Source organism: Pleurodeles waltl, chromosome 10 (genome assembly GCF_031143425.1).
Source record: "Pleurodeles waltl isolate 20211129_DDA chromosome 10, aPleWal1.hap1.20221129, whole genome shotgun sequence".
Taxonomy (NCBI): domain Eukaryota; kingdom Metazoa; phylum Chordata; class Amphibia; order Caudata; family Salamandridae; genus Pleurodeles; species Pleurodeles waltl.
In genome coordinates this window covers 299,157,189-299,178,113 of record NC_090449.1, presented here as the reverse complement: position 1 = coordinate 299,178,113, position 20,925 = coordinate 299,157,189, and positions in this window count along the sequence as shown.

The window sequence follows — 20,925 nt, the reverse complement described above, 5'->3', positions numbered from 1 at the left end:
ACAAAAACCATAGCGGTAGGCGGGGTCATAATCCCATAGGTCATAATCCTATTACCGCTGTGGCAGTTGGTGTGGTACATTGGCGGTTTGGCTTTAGCCAAACCGTCAACGTCTTATATTGGAGAAAAGTACCACCAGCCTGTTGGCAGTGCTTTCCTCCATATTAACGCCGTCCGCCAGGGCCATAATGACCCCCAAAATCTTTTATTGTAAAATGGAAAAACTCTAGCCACTGCTAAGAAGTCCATGGTGCAGCCAAGCTCCTGTCTTCATAGCTTCTCTTTAAACATAAATATTCTACACATTTTTAAATGGAACACACCAGCAAAAGGACCTATGGGATATCTTAGGTTGAAGTCAATTAAATAAACAAACATCCTAACTATATCACATTTACATTACCTCAGTACAGTTGCTTCATATTTGGTGTGTGTGAAGCCACAGGAGTTTTCCAGGATGAAGTATAAACAAGAACCAGTGACATTTCCAACTGATTAAGCTACAGTGAGGATGCCATTCTTATGTCTGAGAAGACAAAAGAAAAACACTGACACCCTTATAAAAGTCTGCAGGGCTCTACAAGAGAAATACATCTCTCTCTGAATAAAGTGTGACTTTTGCAATTATTCCTCATGTTTTATTCATTCAGGATTTTGCTTCAATCAGCTCTACCTTGAGAGATTTTAATTATAAGTAGAAAGGTCATGCATATCATTGGTCACAATTCTTTCAAGCTCCATTTGAGGCAATCACATCAGGCATCCTGGATTATGATGATCCACTGGAAAAGTATGCATGTGTAGCTGGCTTATGTGCAATAATGGTCAGTATTACCCTTATTCTAAGTCTTGCAAATGAGTTCCGCTTAGTACTTAATTTGAGCTGGTGGTTTCTGTTGCTCAGCACCAGCACTTAATTGTCAACACCAGCAGTTATGACAGTCTACTACTACATGGTGACGATGTCTGTTTAAATTAGAGATGAATACACCAGTGTTTTTCATTAATTCAATATACATTGAACATCACCAATTCCTGCTTCCCAAGCTATTCTTACAGCTCTGGGGGGCTGGAATAATATTAATGTTCACAGTTGTAGGGTATCTTTGATGGTTCTGGCAGGGGCAATGGGTAGTGCAAGTTGCAGTGGTCTCCTGATATACAAATTAAGCACTGGTTCCAATCGTTTAGCCAACCAGAATCACCCGGTTTTGGACCATTACTGTGATTGAGTCTTGCTACCTTAGTCTACCTCAGTCTCAACTCACAGTAAATCATGGTAATTGGACTCTGCATGTTTACCGCCAGTGTCTGCCTTTTCAGATAAAGCTGTTGCTACCCAGTTAGGTTAAGGGGCACTGGGATGGTTACACTTGAACACGTCTGCAGGCTTCACCTGTGAGGTTACTGTTGTGCGCAGCTGGTAATTATGCACAGGTAGCCTGGTGCAGAAGGGACATGAAGGATTGGTGCTGACCTAGGCTGGGTCTTATAATATAGGTGGACGTTCATAGATGGGTCAGTAAGGTTCACTGAATAATCTGTTGTGCTTTCATACATATCAGTGAAAATTGCATTAAAAGTGCAGTTTTGCTCCACTTAGGCATAGACAGTCCAGCAAGGAGTCAATATGGGGTAAAATAGGCACACCAACTTTAAATATGCAGGTCTCAATAACACACATATTCGTCTTATGGGATGTCAAGAATTGTCATATTTCTCTGGGTCAGCTCATAATCAGATTTTAGGCCTTTGTCACAGCTGCTGGGTCAACATAATTATTCCACTCCCTAGCAGAGGGAAAAAAGGCCTCTCCACCCAAAAAGAGCTATTATCAGTGAGTGACTCAGTTCCAAGAAGAAGCAAGTGGAAAATCTACATCTGATAATTAACCCTCACACTCCACTTGTGCTGGGACAGCCCAGGTCCACTGAACACAGGAGGAAGCCCAGATATTTGGACCTGACACCAGAGTGGCTACCCTTTGAAGTTTTGGTAGGAAGAGATCTGGCAGTGATGTAAGCTAGGGGTGGAGCTGAGACCCTCATAGGAGCACTTCACAGAGAAAACGTGACCACGTCATATTAGATTGTCACAGAATGCTGTGCAGGATGGGTGGGACAGGGTGGAGGAATTATGTGGCATCCTTGGATTGGCCAGAAGTGCCTAACATCTAGAACCTTCCACCCTCACTTACAGAAGGGAGAGGCCGGGAAGACGCTCTAGGACCTGTTATGTGACAACAGCAGAGGAAATGGCCGGCTCGAAAGAGGAGCCACCTGCTGCCCTTCAAGATGGACTAAGGACTTTGTCACTAGCTGACCTCGAGGGCTTGCTAGGTCTCTCCAGGGTCAGTGCTGCTGGTCCCCTTATAACCCTGAGGACCAGTTGGGGGAAGACTCGGACTCTACTGCCCCGCCTGAGTGGCCTTCAAGACTATGTGGCCAGGCAAAGGAAAAGGTTGGCACAGGGAGCCAGAAAACCAGGCTTCCAGCAACGTATGGCCCTCTAGATTCCAGTAGGCCTATTGAGAAATTTCCTGGTGGCTAGAGCTTGCCACTAGGAGTATAATGAGCCAAAGATCAGCAAAATCAGCCCAATGTCGTCTTAATGGCACTAGAAAGATTTTACCTTTGACGTTAGAGTGAAGAAACAAGTGTGTGATTCTCTGCCGTATCTTAACTAATTACCTCTGGGATGAGCCAAACCACGGTGGTCAGTGCACCTTTATTTAATTTAATGGATGGGGGAGCTGGCATATGTGAGGCCCTGTATCTTACTTCAGGATTGCCATGGGGCCCCTTTTTCCACAAGGGCAGGCACAACATTGAATTCTGCTGGGACCCGATCCCTGGACCCTAATGCCTAGAGGAGGACCAGCAAAGAAATTCAGGGCTGGGAAGCACCAACCGCAGGTGCAGCAACCAGTCCCCGTGGCTTTACAGTGCTCTGCCTGCATCAGTGTGGGCAGGGAGAAAACCGGGCAGCTCTTGCAATGGGCAGGAGCCAGAAGGAAAGCTGCTCTCACTCGGCGGGAGCACAGAAGAATGGTGCCGGCCCAGCACCACCTAGGGAGCTGGTGTGGCTGGAGGGACCCTGGCGCTCCACCTGCACTCCCCCACCCCCAGCTGGTAATAAAGGCTTTGGACATCCAGGTTGGAACAGGGGAACTCAAGCTACCCAAACACCATAGAGTGAGGCCACATACTTCCCACGGCCTTCAAGTCAGCAAAAAAAAGTTGCTGCTATATTATTCATCATTGAAAGCCTGGAGCAAACCTTAATGCCATGCTCGGGCTTATTTAGCATATTTTCCGATCCTTTTTGGGACCCAAGTAGGAGCACCCCAGCTAGAAGGTTGCTGCAGGGAATGCAGCAGCCTCCGCCCCCAGCCCCCAGAAGAAGTTCACAAAAAATAATTCTACGTTTCAGGGGGTATCAAGTTTAGGATCCTCAGGTAAGCTCCCATTCTTTTAAAGCATTCCTGGAGCAGGTGCTTTTGCTCTTCTCCTGTGGAGTGCAGGGACTGCTAGTGGATGGCTCTATAACTCCATATTGTGGCCTGAAAAGGTGAAAACAAGACTATGATGCACATGTTGTGATTATATAGAAGATGAATGCTTTATTGAGAGATTTATTAACAAACAGGACAATGCTTGTATTTATAATGATCGCATTTGAATATGGTTCTGGGTTTTATTGGTTTTAATGATGAATCCTAACATGTGATTACTGTTTTTATTAATTTGGCTCCTTGCTGACAACACCAATAGTCCTTCATTATATATTGGTATGGTGACCAGCTGACAAAGCTACTATGCTGCCTTATGTGTTATGACAACCCTTATAGAGTGATGTTACAATCTATATAGGGGGGCAGGCAGATATTGTGGTTATGGCGTTCAGCACCACTAGGGCTGAAATGAGTCACGGGGGACACCAAAAGTATTTCTATCTGCCTCCCGCATATATTTGTAAGTTCATGCATATTATTTATTAGTGTTTGAGTAATAAGAGTTATTTTCCTTTTCGAGACAAAATAGCACTGATTGAACATTAACTTATTCAGTGTTGCAGTTGCATGCCAGTGAATTGGGACTGCTAGTCTGCACCTCCTCCCCTAAGTAGGCCTTGGACTACTCTGTTTCACTAACCTGAGAGAGTCAAGTGCTATGATGGAGTGCCTAATTCCCAGTATGGAGACAATTATAGACCTATTACTTGTGAAGGACTCATATCCATCACAGATAATAACCCAATTTCTTAAACGAAGGCACCCACAAATGTTATTGCCTACACCAGCAGAGGCTTACAAGCCACAAAAAATCTGGATTTGTTGTGGGTTTGCAAGAGTTTTTATCCATTCATATGTGGAAAGAAATTCACAGTTGCTACTGACTATCAAGCTCATGTCCTTTTTTTGCAGTCCAAAGGATACACTGCCTTCGATACTGAAAGTTTGGGTTTGAGGTTATCAACAAGCCTGGGAAAAATGGGAACCCTGACAATTTCTTTTAACATTTGCTGTTAACAACAAGCAATATGAGGCCATTAATCAATGGGAGATACATCAGATGTGTCGTAAAGCATGCTTATTCCCTAGAGCTAGATCAAGTGGACCTCATAAGGTTCTCTCACTTCAAGCCATTTAGAGTTGTCAGTTATCAATGTGAAAGAGATCCAGGGAGGATCAAAGCCAGGTATCATTGTTGCAGCCTAAATGATTTAAAGGAATTTCATTTTGTACAGACTGAACGTGCATGCTGCAGGAATGACCTTGCCTTCTAAGCATTCAGTCGATCGTTCCTTGTGTGCTGAGAAAAAAAGGTTGATCAGCTAGCTTATTAGAATTGCAGCAATCATGAGACTATTGAAGGAGAAAGGGAGGTTTCCTTTCCTTGACAGGCTGGCGGAGAAAGTTGTTACCATAAGATATGTCAGAGCTTAGACAAAGATAGCATCCCTTCTGCAATGTCAATCCTGTCACAAGATGAATTGAAAGAAGTCCCCATTGATATCTTTGAAGAAGCTGCAAGCAGTAAACAGTGCTTCATCCTCAAGGGCAATTTATTCTAGGTTCTGCAAGTCATAACAATTCCCACTGCTTCAGCGGAAGTGGTTGTTGCTGCTCTGAATAAAATCTCCACATTTGGTACACTTACCACTTTCAAGTTAGACAAGAGACCACCATTCAAAGGAAAGGACTTTAAAAAGTTTGCAGAGCATCTTGTTTTTCCTCACTGTACAATCATACCTTAGTTTTTGCAGGAAAACATAATTGTGGAACATTTCAAAGTCACACTGAAAAAAGTCAAGCAGTTTGCGGAAGTCACCATATCAGATGTGCAGTGTCAAAGCTTGAAACTGCCATGACACCCCTCGAAGTATGACTTGAAAGTCACCTAACAAACAATTTGGCCTGAAACTCTGAAATCGGATTTCCCAAATGGAATTAGAATGTCATCGGATAACAGGGGTGTTAGACCAGTGCAATAAGATGATCATAGACTATGCAGGAAGAGGAGGAGCTGATCCTCAAGCATCTGCCAAAGGGGTCTAATATTGGTTATATCAAATGGCTTCCACAAAGGTGATTCGTCATTTCATCCACTTCTCTCATTGAAACCAATAGAAATACATCTATTTATTCATCCATCCATCCATTTATGTGGATGGACTGGATTACACTTATTCACATACTTTTGCCTGTTGAATAGAAATCCCTGTGAATTTTTGTAAGACAGCCATTTAGGAGACATTGAAGATATTTTTGAAAAATCAGCCCCTCTGACAATTTCATGCCTGACCTCCTTTTTCCACCCCTCCATCATTTTCAATTTCTGAAGCCCAGTACCCTTGTCCTCACTACAATGCAATACCCCAACCCAGAGACTTATCAGCGTGATGGACTGAACACTGTAAGTTGTTTAGTTTGGGGATGGTGCAGTGCTGTCATGTATGTGCACTGCCCCCAGCGCTCACAAGCCAAGACATCTAGGGCTCACATCCTTGAAACACGCTAACAGAAAGCTTTGGGGTGGAGGGGTAAGCTGGAATGTGGTTGGCCTTCACCTTCCATTAGACAACAACTACTGGGGGTTGAAGGACACTGCTGTCTACTTATCAGCCCAGAGAACTTTTATATGTTTCAAGTGAATTATTTTCAAAGGTAATCTCGTTTCATATAGAAGAGTTGGTAAATATCTAAGAAATGAACCCACTACAGCAGTAAAGCTATGGACCAAATTGTAGTACAAGTGACAACTTTCTGATTCTTTGTTTAATTACCAGGAAATATGTAATGCATAAGACGCAGACGGTTTATGCGACATTTATTGACTTTTATGCTGTCTTGATGTGGGTGGATTGTGGCTGACGGTGGTCTCAGATTCAGAATTGAGGAATTTCACAATTGGTGAACATCCTCAGAATACTCCAAGCTGATAATTGGATAAAAGTTTCCGAGGGAGCAAAGAATTATTCTCTGCTAAAATGAAAGTGGGAAGTGGATTAAACAAGAGTGAGCTCTTGCTTCCTTGATGTTTTTACCTTGTACCTTTGATTTGCCTTTGTATCTTCCCATGTTTTAATAGGCTTTTATTCAAATTTTCAGCAGGTTATACACAAGCAAATCAATGATTGCCTCTCTTTCATACTACCCACAGGTATTTGTCCTTCTAATCAATAATCCCATGGATAAACCGTGTCCTAATATTTTTTACAGAGTATCAAGTGTAATGTAGGTATAATTTGTAGCGCTCTCAGAGTTCTTGGGCATGCGAGTTCTCTCACATCGGTGCTAAAATAGTTCATGACTTGCATCCACATCTTGGTGAATATATCTTCAGATTCCTGAATGTCAAGAGTCACTTTTTCTAACCAAAATAGATACCACATCTCATTATACCAACACTCTATATGTGGGAAGTCATTCACCACTGTGCTAGTAGAGTCTGGGTGCTATCAGAAGTACACTACCTACTGGAAAGAGCGACTTCACGGTCCCCCATTTCATCTCTGGAAACCATCCCCGTAGTAACCCACACAAAGAGATGGTACTTGTAACCCTGACGTCAATTCTATTGTCCCCAAGATCGCTTTACAGTAACTGTGTATTGGGTGCAGCGTTGTCAGTACATATTGTCTCAACTCCATTTCAACAGCCTCTCCGCCGAAGTTTGATTTCTCACTGTTGATGGTAGGAAGAGGTCTGGGACTCAAGTTCCACAGCACTGTTAACTAAGCTGCAGCTTCTAGAAGCTCAGCGCATACGAAACTCCTTTTATATTGTCCTAGTATTCTATCTCACTGTTCAAATATAGACTTATCCCTGTAGTGAGGCATCTCCATGGTGGTGCCAGGGGCCTCCGAAATAAAGACCAGCACAAGGATGTCAAGAAGCATAACAGCAGCCACCAAGCATGACTTCTTCACCCATCTCTTTTTTTTGCAACATTTGTTTATTGGGTTTCATAGTTTCATAGAGTGCATGTAGCAGAAATAGGCTTGTAACAGTGCACTGGAAACCGGCATTAAACATCGTAATTGTACACAAGGTTCCAAAACATAAGAAAAGCCCACAAGTATCAGAGCTAGAAACATAGGCCTACTGCAGTAACTATATTCAGTCACCCTGGCAATGGCATGGAAAGCCAACCAGTCACATTCCTAAGAGAAAACAGGAAAAGAGCATAACTGCGGGTCGTGGACCCAAGAACTGGGGGAGGTAAAGGTGGAGGGAAGAGGTCGGCAGACCATAAGCCTGGTTTCACCATAAGGGGGGCATAGCCGAAACATAGCCCTACTGGTCAGGCTGGGTCAGGACATGGGAAGAAGGGTGTAGCTGTGTCTCCCCTGCAGGGTGGCCTGGAGCAGGCCTGCTCACTCTGGTACTGTTTCATCAGTCATTAGGGAGGGGCCCAGATCACCTCAAAGGTGTTCAGTTTATCATTCTGTTTGTAGGTTGTGCGTTCATGGCTAGCCACCCTATTTCTATTCTCCATTCATTGGAGGTACGTACAGGGGGTGCTGGAGGATGAAAAGCTTCACCACTTCAAGGGAGGTTGCTATCCACTGGTATTCATGAGATGTCAGATTAGTAAACTTAGAGAAGTTTGCAGGACAGCGAGCTGTAGCGTGCAAGGGTGCTGCAATGGGCTGTGGCGGCGAAAAAAGGACCATCCATCCAATATCTCCCATGCATGGGACAGGGCAAAAGGATGTGGAAGAGACTGAAGCAGTCAGCAGAGTAGTTCCAGCAGCAGTCGTGGGGCCTGCCTAAACTTCCAGGGCAACCAATACCAATTGTTGGAAATGGCCCTTTTTGCAGGGTTATGCCCAAACTTTTGCCTTCTTCCTCCCATTTTTTCAGGTCTGTTTCTGCTTGTTTATTGTCTCTGTGCACTTTACCACTGCTAATCAGTGCTAAAGTGCAAGTGCTCCCTAAGTAAATTGTACTGTTGATTGATTATCCCTGATTGGCATATTTGATTTACTGGTAAGTCCCTAGTAAAGTGCACTGGAGGTGGCCAGGGCCTGTAAATCAAATGCTACTAGGGGGCCTGCAGCACTGGTTGTGCCACCCACTTTAGTAGCCCTGTAAACATGTCTCAGACCTGCCACGCCAGTGTCTGTGTGTGCAGTTTTAAACTGCCAATTCGACTTGGCAAGTGTACCCACTTGCCAGGCCTAAACCTTCCCCCTTTACTACATGTCAGACACCCCTAAGGTAGGCCCTAGGTAGTCCCAGGGGCAGAGTGCAGTGTATGTTTAAGGTAGGACATATACTAGTGTGTTTTATATGTCCTAACAGTGAAATACTGCCAAATTCGTTTTTATCTGTGCAAGGCCTATCCCGCTCATAGGTTAACATGGGGGCTGCCTTTAAATATCCTTAAAGCGCAGATTCTCTTTGAGAGCAGAGTTTAGGGTCTCTTAACTCCCAATTTAAAAATACATCTTTTAAATTGTGTTTGAAAATGAGACTTTTAGAAAGTAGGCATTATCTTGCTTAAACCATTCTGTGACTCTGCCTGTTTGTGGATTGTCTGTTGGGGTCAGTTTGACAGTTGGGTTGTTTTGCACCTCTCTAGACAATGACACAAAAGGGGGCAGGTGTGTAGCCTGCATATCCTGATGAGCCATCTGAGTTGGAGGGGAGGGAGGAGTGGTCGTTCACACCTGAAAGGACCGTGCCTCCCCTCACACAATGCAGTCTCCGACCCCCTGGTGTGCGTCTGGGTCCAGGCCTGGACAAGGAAGGATCTTGCAAACACTTGAGACTTTGCTTTGAAGTTTTCCAACTTCAAAGGCAGAACAGGGTATAAAAAGAAGACCGAAAACCCCAGACTTTTAGAATCTTTCTGGAATCAAGAGGAACATCTGCCAAGGACAAAAGCTGAAGAGCTGGAGGAGTACTGTCCCTTTGCTGTGCTGCTTTGCTGGACTGACCTGTAGTTGCTGCCTCGGCCTCAAAAGAGTGCAAAGGGTGAACTTTGCTGTGTGTCCTGCTTGAGAAAGTTCTTCAAGGGCTTGGAGTAGAGGTTGCCTCCCGTTGGAAGTCTCAGGGACACCGAAGACTTCAGTTTCCTTGATCTGCAGCACTGGGAACTGTGTGTTTTGTGCTGTTCAAGAGGAGAAACCACCACGACGCCGCCGGCCTGCATCGTGACCTGCCGATGCCACACAGACTCGCATTGCCCCGCTTCGCACCGCAACCCTTGTCTCACTGACGCCGTCATCAGACCACTTCACCGTGCCACTGCTTGCACCGCGACCTGTGTGCCCCGCACTCCGGCATCGCCTGCTCATACCGCAGCCAGGGCCTCCCCGACGACGACGCTCCTGCTGACACCAGCGCTCGCTGCACCATGAAATGTGGACACCGCTCGTGAGGAGCACGTAGAACCGCCCTGTCCCGCACCGCAGCCCCAGTCCACCAACACCAGCACCATCGACTCCAGTGTCGTCATCAGGCATCCCTCCCTGCACCGTGTCCTGTGGACCCGCTAGTGAGGGTCACGAAGCACGTCCCGTACCGTACAGCCGGCTTGGGCCTACCGACGACAGTGCTTCCGGAACAACGATGGCGCTGCCTGCACCGTGGCCTGTGGACACCGCACGTTGCACCGCCCCGCTTCACACCGCAGCCCAGGTCTCACCGACGCCGCTGGATGCCGTCATCAAGTCGCTGCCGGCAGCGTGACCTTTGGGCACCACACATCGCATCGTTCCGCTTTGCACCGCAGCCCCGACGCCATCCATGCCAGCGCTTCTGACTTCATCAGCCTGGAGTTTGATCTGCAACGCATGTGACTTGAAGGGCCCAACGACTCCTGCACCGACTCTGGAACCGACACGCAACATCAGCGATACCACTCTCCGGAGCTCACCACGAGGATCACGGCGCCCTACAAATCCAAGATACTATTTACGGGTCTTCCTGACACTGTAGCTGGACCGCGACGCCACAGCCAGCCTGAACTGCTGGTTTTGTTGATCACGACGCTGTGATTGCCCCAGGTGGAGCTATTGACGTCAAGGAACTGTATTTTTGAGTAAATCTCGCAGAATTCATATTCCTGTATGTTGGATTTTTATTGTATTTGGTCTTGTTTTAAATACATAAATATTTGCTATGTTTCTAAAACTGGTGTGGTGTCCTTTTGTAGTGTTTTTACTGTGTTACTGTGTGTTATGTGCAAATGCTTTACACATTGCTTCTGAGATAAGCCTGACTGCTCGTGCCCAGCTACCAAGGAGGTGAGCAGGGGTTATCTGAGCGGGAATCTCCCTTATCCTGACTGGAGTGAGGGTCCCTCCTTGGACAGGGTGCAAACCGACTGCCAACTAGAGACCCCATTTCTAACAGTAGTCATGAAGGATTTTGAAGTTATACAAACTTAAGTTGGGTGTTGCTCATAGGCAGTGTGTCAGCTGCCGGTAACACCAATGGTCCAGGACCTGAAGCCTGAACTCCATTCAGAGTGCCGGGAATGTTTTGAGCAGACTGCCATTGTACATTTGGTTCACTAGATATAGCTCACGTGTATGCAAGGATTCCCAAAAGAATGGCGTTCCACCAATGCAGACAGCCATGTTGTGCCATAAAGGCACCTTTAAAAGTAAGAACAGTGGTGTACCCACTAAGCTGTGCTCCTATTTCCAGGCTGCCGCCAACACTGCTAGAATAGGTTTCAAGGTCATTGATTAATGAGAAGTAGATAGGTAAGGTGGCAGAGAAAGGACCAGATTATGAAGGAAATGGTGCTCAATGCAGTGCACATTGGTGTGTCCTGAAGTGGGCACAAATTTGCTGTCAGTTGGGAAAGCTGAAACGCAAAGTTATAAGATTTCATGTGGAGCAGTCGCAAGCCCCTGCGGTCTTGTCTGGCCCTAGGTGAGTCACCCAAAGCCAGGGTTTACTCCTGCTCCTTATGTAGGCTTAAATATCCATGTCTATACTCGTTAGCAGTGTACGTGGGACACACAGTGGTAGCATGACGAACAGGTAGTTAAACTGAGTGGCCTTTCATATTCACGGTCTGCACTCTAACCCATAGAGAAAGCTGGAGGTGGGACCATTTCTAGAAGTCTTGTTTCATGTGGTCTAGCAGTGGAAGGAGGTTATCTTCCACCATGTGGGGGAAACCCCTGTTAATTTGATATCCAGGTAGGTAAGCCCTGCTAGAACCCATCATATGTGGTAACCGTGGTTACAGCCTTCGGTAGTGGAGCAGGCCGGGAAGTGGCTCGCTCAACAACTAGTTGATTATATAGCCTGAAAACTGGGAAAAGTCACTGATAAGGGGCATCACAGTCTGTTTCCAGGCCCGAATGTGGGACAGGAGCAGGATACCTCTGGGTATAGTATTGCCTTAAACACCCCAACCTTGGTGGGAATATGCAGGACCTTTGGCTTTTGGCAAAGAGCCAACGCAAGGGATTCCACTGCAATAAGCAACATGATGGGGGTAAGGAGCATCCCTGATGAGTTTCCCGTCAACTGTAAACAGGCCAGAGAGAAACCCACTGCAGGAACCCATTGCCAAGAGGGAGTTGTGTAGGAGGTGCAACTTGTGAATAAAGCCACCACCCAGGCCCATGTGGAACATTATGTGGAAAAGGTAGCGCCAGTCCACTCAGTAAAACACCTTTTTAGCATCCAGGAAAAGTGCAAGGAGTTTGGACGAATTATCTTTGGTTTGCCACAGTACGTTTTGCAACATCCGAAGGTGGTATGTTTGACAACATCCAAAAGTGGTCTAGAGAGCTGCGGCCTGGTACACCGCCATCATGCATTAAGGGCATAGGCTCAGGTGTGTGACCAGGACATTCAGGGGGGTCGCCTTGTGTGCGATTTCAGAAGCTGATGAACACTGAGGTAGATGTTTAAAGGGTGATGAGTCCTGTGTGATGGATGTTTCGGGACAATGCGCTGTCACCATGTGACCTTTACACGTTATGAACCTTAAAGGGTAGAAGGCAAATGGAGTGTTTGAGTTAGTCTTCTGTTTTTGTTTGACCAGTACCAAGTCCTCTTTCTCAAAGATTGTTTCCTAGGCACGTCCGGGCTGATCTGCATATGTTTTGATTTTGCACTTTTGAGACATGTCCATGATACAAACTCTATCGACATTCACTGATCGGCTCGATGTCCATTGTGGTAGTTTGGGTCCAAAGGCTCGCCAACACAGCATGGTAGCAGGGATCTCACCAGGTGAGGAGTGAGAAGGTGATTGATAGGCATGAAGTGATGGGCACAAAGCTTGATTTAGATTGATTCAACATAACTGGTTTGGAGCCAGAGAAGTGTACTCTTTTGGTGCTTAACATTGAGTTGATCAAGAAACCTCTTCAATTCCTTACTATTAAAAGGCGGGCCATTATCAGATTTGAGAATGGCGGGGATGCCCCATGCTGCAAAGATGTCATCAAGCACTCAATTGCTTCATCATGGGATGTCGATGATAAGTCTTCCACCAAAGTAAACACAAGTATTCATCAATGACTACCATGAGATGATGTCCATTTTCCAGAAGGCCAAAGAAATCAACTGCAACTCTCTACTAAGGATGTGCAGGCAGGTCAGCCATTGTCACTGGATGCTATATCACCTTGGGGAATAAACAGTTAAAAAGATGGCATGCTTTTAGCTCTCTCTCTCAACTCGTTTGTGTAAGCAAGGGAACCATCCCATGTCTCTTATGGCTCTTTTGGTGGCTACAATGCCACAATGTCCTTCAGGAGGTAGCTCAATGACTTGATGTCTCGGTCTCTCAGGCATGATGATTCTCAAGCCTCTCAATATGATACCCTCTTGAGTGACGGATAGCTAATCCTGTACATTTTTTACCTTTTCGAAATCAACATCATCAGCAAAAGGCCAAACACTTGTCTTCCAAGAACTCATTGTAATGAGGACTTTGTCTCCTTTGGTAGCAACAATAATCTGTTCAATGGATAGAGCCACTGGCGTGCTGGACCTCACAATGAAATTAAAATACTCTTCAGCTGCTCCGGATGTCGAACTGTGGCAATGTAGTTATACTCGTGAAAAGTAGTCTTCTTTTCAGTATTGACTGGAAGTTGACGTAATCTTGAAGTATCTTTGAGGAGATGGGAAGATTATTATAACATCCTCTGGTATGTCATACACCCTTTTTGGTTAATATTTAATTTACAAGGCAAAATCCCTTAGGATTCCAATATTCTTATATGTGATGTTTTGTTTATTTTAAGGTGTTTCCTTGAAATTTGCTGTCCTGTACTTATCTGACTTTTGGGGTCAAAACATCAACAAAATTTCTGATGTGGACTGTTTTTAATTTTGAACGTGGATTGGGATGCTTGAGAAGCGATTATCTCTGAGAACATCATTCCAAGCCTTTCAGTCACATGTATATGTTTGTATATAGCACCAGTGCATATTTTACTCACCTTGTCACTTTGCACTGCGCCGTCACAGCATAGGAGCACCTTTTGCTATGTTAACCGCTAAGTGATTTTGAGACCGATTTGTTAAAATATGAATCAATTACATTGAATGTATAAGTAATCCTCTTTCTTGAGAAGGTTTCCTCAATAGGCTATTGCTGTGAAAGTCAAGGGCTACACTTCCTCCTTGGGGACCACTTGTGAGTGAAAAGCAACTCTGCACGTTGGGAGGAAGACCTGACCTTAGCCACTTCCTCTTTGGTGAATGCCCCTGACAATATCACCCAACCCTCATCAGAGAACACTGGTAGGTATAAAGGGGTCATCTGTTTGGGTGTGGCCCCCAGTCTGCAGCATGAAAGGAGATATAGGAGGGAAGCTGTGTCATAGGTATGCACAAACAATGTCCCCATCTGATCTTGTTTCATCCGTTTGGCCAATTGGGATATGCTCAGGTTCAGTTGGGCAGCTAGGAGCCTACCAGCCTTTTTCCCTTGGTGGTATCGCTTCCATTCGAGCTTGAATGAAGCCTTCTCAGCTTCCCTAGTGTAGAAGGAGTTCAAACAGAGTTTGGCAAGCTCTAGTCCCTTGAAAAGAGGCTAGGTGAAGGAGATTGTGTACTGTGCAGTGAGGGTGCGCACTGCCAACTCCAATAGGCTGTTGTCAGAGAGGAGTGGCTCCTGCCCCTCAGTGAGCCTGTCTGTGGTGGGCTAGGCCACTGACTGCACAGCAAGCAACTAGCGGAGCGCGGACCAAGTCTCTCACGGACACCCACTAGTGTGCGCAGTGCATAGCAGACAAATATAGGTTAAAGTTCTAACACCCCATTCTGCTTTCAAACAATCAAGATTAATGAGTTGGAACATAGCAGTCTTCGGGGAAAAACTGGATGATAAGGATTGGGTGGCACACATAAAACCAAATGACGCCTGCTATTTCCAGAAAACATGGCCTGTGGATAATATAGACTGGATGGTTATATTTCATTTACTGTGCCCGACGAGAGCCAGTCCAAACACAGGCCAAAGGGTGGCTTCACTTCTGGGACGACATGGGTCTCACTAATAAAGCAGAACTAACATACTCAAGCATAAATAATAGTATTCAGAAACTAAAGATAGTGAAACTGAAACAGGCACTGGACCTTTATAATGTATATCTACCCCCAGGTGGCAGGAAAGATGTATTTTCAATACTTAAAGCTCTTGAATTAGCATTGAAATCTCTGTGAGAGGAAGCAGATGATGCCCTGTGTTATAGGGAAAATTCAAACCTCACAGCCAGGCCGAGCAGAACACTTTGATATGTGGGGACTAGAACACTAAGCTGCACCCTATACTGCTGGAACGAACGGTGGTGGACAAAGATAATGCCTGGGGGTTCCCACCACCGGCCCATCTACTTCACAAGCCAAATGAAAAGGGGGGGGGTACCTTTTAACATTCTAGGGAACTCGGATTTAAGACATTTGAATGTTCGCTTAAACTCCAATATACCACCAAAACCAACAGAGCAGGGAAGAGCGAAAGCATTATTGACTTTCTGATAATGAATCTTGAAGCCCGGCATCTGCTCACGGATAGGAAGGGGATGGAGAGAATGGAAAGCGACCACGATCTGCTGGAGCTGCAGCTTCTTTAACCAAAGGATTCTAAAATCATGTGACATATAAGACGCATTCCATTCCAGTGCAAGGTTCTTTTACACACCAATAGGCAAACAATTCATTTAAGTGAGGTTTAAAGGAGCTCGACTGATTTTCCCCCGAATCCTCGATGGAAAGCCCTCCGCTTGAAAATGTCAAATGAATACAAGGAACCCGAGCACACATTGCTATTTACTTTTGAGAATTTCCTCAAGGTCACCAGCTCAGCACTGAGAGATTACAAATGGAGCTGTGATACTGTAACACAAACCTCTTACAAGGAATGGTGTGGCGAGGAATGCATCAATTTATATAAAGAGTACTAGCAGCGGTGCTCAAATCTGGACATTTAAGCTGCGATGGTGAAGCATTTGTGCATGAGGCCAGAAAGTCCTAACAACAGCTAATAAAGACCAAAAAAACAATCAATGCATCAAGGTTTGCCAAGTATTGCAGGCAAATAAAATTCCTAGAAGTTAGATTCAACACTTCTCTTCCCTGAATCAAAAGTACTCTGGAGACAATCTACCAAATCTTGTGCAAGAGGAACCCAAAGTGGGGGAAAATATGCAAAAACTTTGCTTGGACCATCAAAAACCAATACGGATGTCTTCAGCGAGAGAGAGGCAGCCAGCGCTATTCAGGTTCAAACATCTTTTAAACCTGCAGGCCCTGACAGGATTCCCATCTATGGGTCTGATTTAGAGTTGGGCGGACGGGTTACTCAATCACAAATGTGATGGATATCCCATCCACCGTACTATGATCTCCATAGGATATTATGGAATCGTAATGTGGCAGACAGGATATCCACCATGTTTGTGACGGAGTAACCCATTTGCCAAACTCTAAATCATGCCCCAGGCCTTTAAAGATAACCAGGGCATGTGGTTAAACAGAGTAACAACCAGTGGTACCACAATTTGTGGGCAAGAAAGCGTTCCTGACTTATGGAATGTCCCAATTCACCAACATGGGAAGAGAGATGATCCTGATAATTATCATTCCACTTGACTCTTGGATGTGTGGGGAAACTCTTTAGGAAACTGATACTTGGGCACCTGGAGGACTGGCTGGACGATAATCACTTCATATCACATTTCCAGGTAGCTTCCAGAAAGGGCAAAGCACAATACCAAGTATCGAGACTGTGGGCCTCATTATGACCCTGGCGGGCGGCGGAGGCCGCCCGCCAAGATCGCGCCCTCCAAATTACCGCGCCGCGGTCAAAAGACCGCGGCGGGTATTACGAGTTTTCCCCTGGGCTGGCGGGCGGTTCCAGTTAAACCGCCCGCCAGCCCAGGGGAAAACGACCTTCCCACGAGGATGCCGGCTCGTAATCGAGCCGGCGGAGTGGGAAGGTGCGACGGGTGCTACTGCACCCGTCGCGTATTTCACTGTCTGCAAGGCAGACAGTGAAATACATTTTGGGGCCCTCTTACGGGGGCCCCTGCCGTGCCCATGCCTTTGGCATGGGCACGGCAGGGGCCTCCAGGGGCCCCGCGACCCCCCCTACCGCCATCCTGTTCATGGCGGCTTTCCCGCCATGAACTGGATGGCGGTAGGGGGGGTCAGAATCCTCATGGCTGCGGAGCGCGCTCCGCAGCCATGGAGGATTCCAATGAGCAGCGGAAAGTCAGCGGGAGACCGCTGACTTTCCGCTTCTGACCGCGGCTGAACCGCCGCGGTCAGAATGCTCATTGGAGCACCGCCAGCCTGTCGGCGGTGCTCCCGTGGTCGGTGGCCCTGGCGGCCACTGGCCGCCAGGGTCAGAATGACCCTCTGTGTCTGTAATGCCTAAAGTATGTGGCCTTGTGGAATTCTGCATTATATGTCCTATATCGATAGTCCTATCCTATATATCGACCTAAAGACTGCTTTTAACCTTGTTGAAAATGTGACTTTGTGGAGAGTTTTAGAAGAAAATGGTTTACCCAATAGATACCTAAGAATCCTGATGAATCTGCATGATGGTAACAAATCAAGGGTAAAATAGGGAGCAGGGGGAAAGAACTGATAAATTTGAAATACACACAGGAGTAGGATAAGTGGGTTCTTGCTCCGATGCGACTTAACATCTATATAATGAGAATAAGCAAACTCTACACCAATTTTAACCTTGACGTTGCCAAGATTGGGGACGCATACAGCCCAATTCTGCTTTTCACAGACAATACTGTGCTATTAGCCTGCACAGAAAATTCAATGCATCATCCTCTAGCTTGTTTTGAGCTTTTCTGCCTTATTAGTAAACTTACTATCAATAGTGACAAAACTAAAGTTATGAATATAAAACCCAAAGTAAAGCTTACAGCTACTTTCCAAATCTATGGCAAACCACACGATCGAGTGCGATTCTGTGACTACCTATATATGTATATACTATATGTATGGATGACCACCTTAAATGGGATGAACATTTAGTGAATAGCAATGTGATTTTGAGCCAATAAGATGGTGCTGTATGAAAATTCCCAAACACAACACAATTCAATGGTAATCATCTAATCAAGCCAGCAATACTGACCTACAAAACAAAACCACTTGCAGCAAGTCTATATGGCGTGGATATATAGAGCTATTAAAAAAGTGCTGGTCTGCAAGTGACAAGGAACTCTGTTTTTCGAAGTATGCTCTGCTCAGGCCCAGGAACCCCAATGGCGGCTCTAAGATTTGAATTTAGCATGGCCAAACGGAGGAACTGACCACCTTTACACTGCTAGATATTGGGCCCGAGTGTGGCCTAATCCTTCTCTGGTCATGTTTTGGTAGGTTTTTCAGGTCATTCGAAGCTCACACAAATATGCCTCTTTGACATGGTTCAGGCACATAAAGGGGATTCTTTTATCAGTTGGTGTGAAGATTTATAGCATAAACCTGAGCAGATGAGTAAGGCCACCTTACAAACTGTAAAAAAAAAAAAGCAGTTCTGGGAGCATGCTAGGGCAAAGGAAGGAGCTAGTGAAAACACTCTTTTCACACGCTGCCTAAAGCTCAAACCAGCACCTTGCTTCGAGTCCTACAGGGATGTGATTTTAAAGAGCCCTGTATATTACATTTAGGCTGTAACTTTGCAGGTATTTTCGTATATTAAAACATGGTTGAAGGCAACAGACAACACTTCAGATACCTGTAGTAGTACACCGGGAGGTCCACATATAGTTGTTCATTTCATGCTTTTCTGTACTAATATTTCGCACCTCGCAGGTTCTTCCTACGACCACTGTTCTTAAACTATAACACTTGGTGCTATAGAGGCGCCCTTGAGCTCTGCTACAGAACTGATCTAAAAAACATTTACTCAACAGTAGCAGCAAATATGTATTCTGCATGGAAAGCAACAAGACGACTCGGCAATTAAAGCCCCGTCTTCTAAGTGACTGAATGGTTTTGGTCTAGTGTTACTGCTATAATTCATCTTTTCCTTAAGGCTTTTAATGCTTGCACTTGCAAAAGTATGACTGCAGTGTAGCTATAGTAATGACTATAAGCTCCTTTTATAGCCATAGAGTTTATATCTATTTTATGTGGCAGCAACAGAAACTGGTTTGATAATTAGTGTATTTTTAGTGGGCAACCTAAAAAGGTCGTATTTAATCATGTTTCTGAATCAAACATTTTTATACTGTACTCTATACCAACAGTTTCCAACTTGCACTTTATATTCATTATGCATTTTATATTGTATGACTTTTATCTGAAACAAAGTTTATTGATCCTGTTATCACTCTAGGCAGCATGAGTGATGATGTTTACCGCCGTCTGGTGGAGAAACATTGTTTTTATGGTTATTTATTTATTTATTTATTTAAATGGTTGGTTAATCAAAACCGTTGCATCATCCATACTACATACACAATCTTAATACATAATCCATATGAAAAAACATAAACCATTTAAAAATGTTATCTATACAAACCCTAGTGCTCATTAATAAAATTCATTACACATGTATAAAAATTATGTTGCCATATCCATTGATAAATATAATTAGAAAAACAATCATTACTTATATTTTTAATTATACAAACCACAGGGTTGATTTGTATGAGGGGCATCCAGACTTAATCAAAATTATATTAACTGAAGCCCATATGTAGAAAGACAAATATACAGCCAATAAAATCGCATTATCCATGTCCCTAAAATTAGACTAAGGCCCTCATTACGACCCGGTCGGTGATAAAGTGGTGGTACTACCACCAACAGGCTGGCAGTAATTACCTCAAAATTATGACCATGGCGGAAAGATCTCTGAAAGACAGCCAATGTACCACACCGACCGCCAGGGCGGAAACAACAGCCACCATGGCGGTTGCCGCCTACAGCCACGCGGAAGGCAAAGTTCTGCCCACCATATTAAGACCCTGCAAACCGCTACCTTTTCCGGGGCGGTACCAACAACATCAAAAGCCTGGCAGAAACAGAGCTCAGAGGTGAAAGGACACACCATTGCAAACACAGGGAACACCCACGCCGCCGCGGAACAAGAATTGCATGTATTTTTAATGATATTCTATGTTCTGCTCCACCACGAACACCAACGCCGGCGAAGACGACGACAGTGAGAACAGCCGCCTAGCACACAAGGGAGGGGGGAGGAAAACGACAGTGACACACACACGCACCACACACACCCCTTACACACACCCCATACACACAACCAGTTACATAAGAAAGCAAGTTACTCCCCCTAAATCGGCTGAATAATGCAAGGACAAAAAGAATTCACTAAAGTGAGTGTAATAATATCAACACAGTACAAAAATTACTTAGCCAATGTTACAGATATCTACAAATGTACAGAAAAAGGGACACTGCCCAGTCCTCAGGTCGAGTGGGCCACATGGCCACAGGGCAAAGTCCAAGGCCCCACTTGTCACCTGTATCAATACGGACAGAACACTGCAGGGGAATCAGTTGACAAATAGGCAGGCACCTCGGGGGGCACCTCAGCCGGGAGCGGAAACAAGGCCACAAGGTTCTGGAGAGGGCAACATGCCCTGTGCTTGGTCCTGGGGACTGCAAGGCCACAGTCTCTCAAGTGGGTGACTCTCCCACTGGTTCTGGAGGGGGCAACAAGCCTTGTGCTTGATCCTGGGGAGTGCAAGGCCAAAGTCTCTCAAGTGGGTGACTCGCCCACTGGTTCTGGAGGGGGCAACAAGCCCTGTGCTTGGTCCTGTGGAGTGCAAGGCCACAGTCTCTCAAGTGGGTGACTCGCCCACTCTTTCTGGAGGGGGCAACATGCCATGTGCTTGGTCCTGGGGAATGATGGGCCACAGTCTCTCAAGTGGGTGTCTCCCACACTCGTTCTGGAGGGGGCAGCCCACACAGCAGCCCATGGAG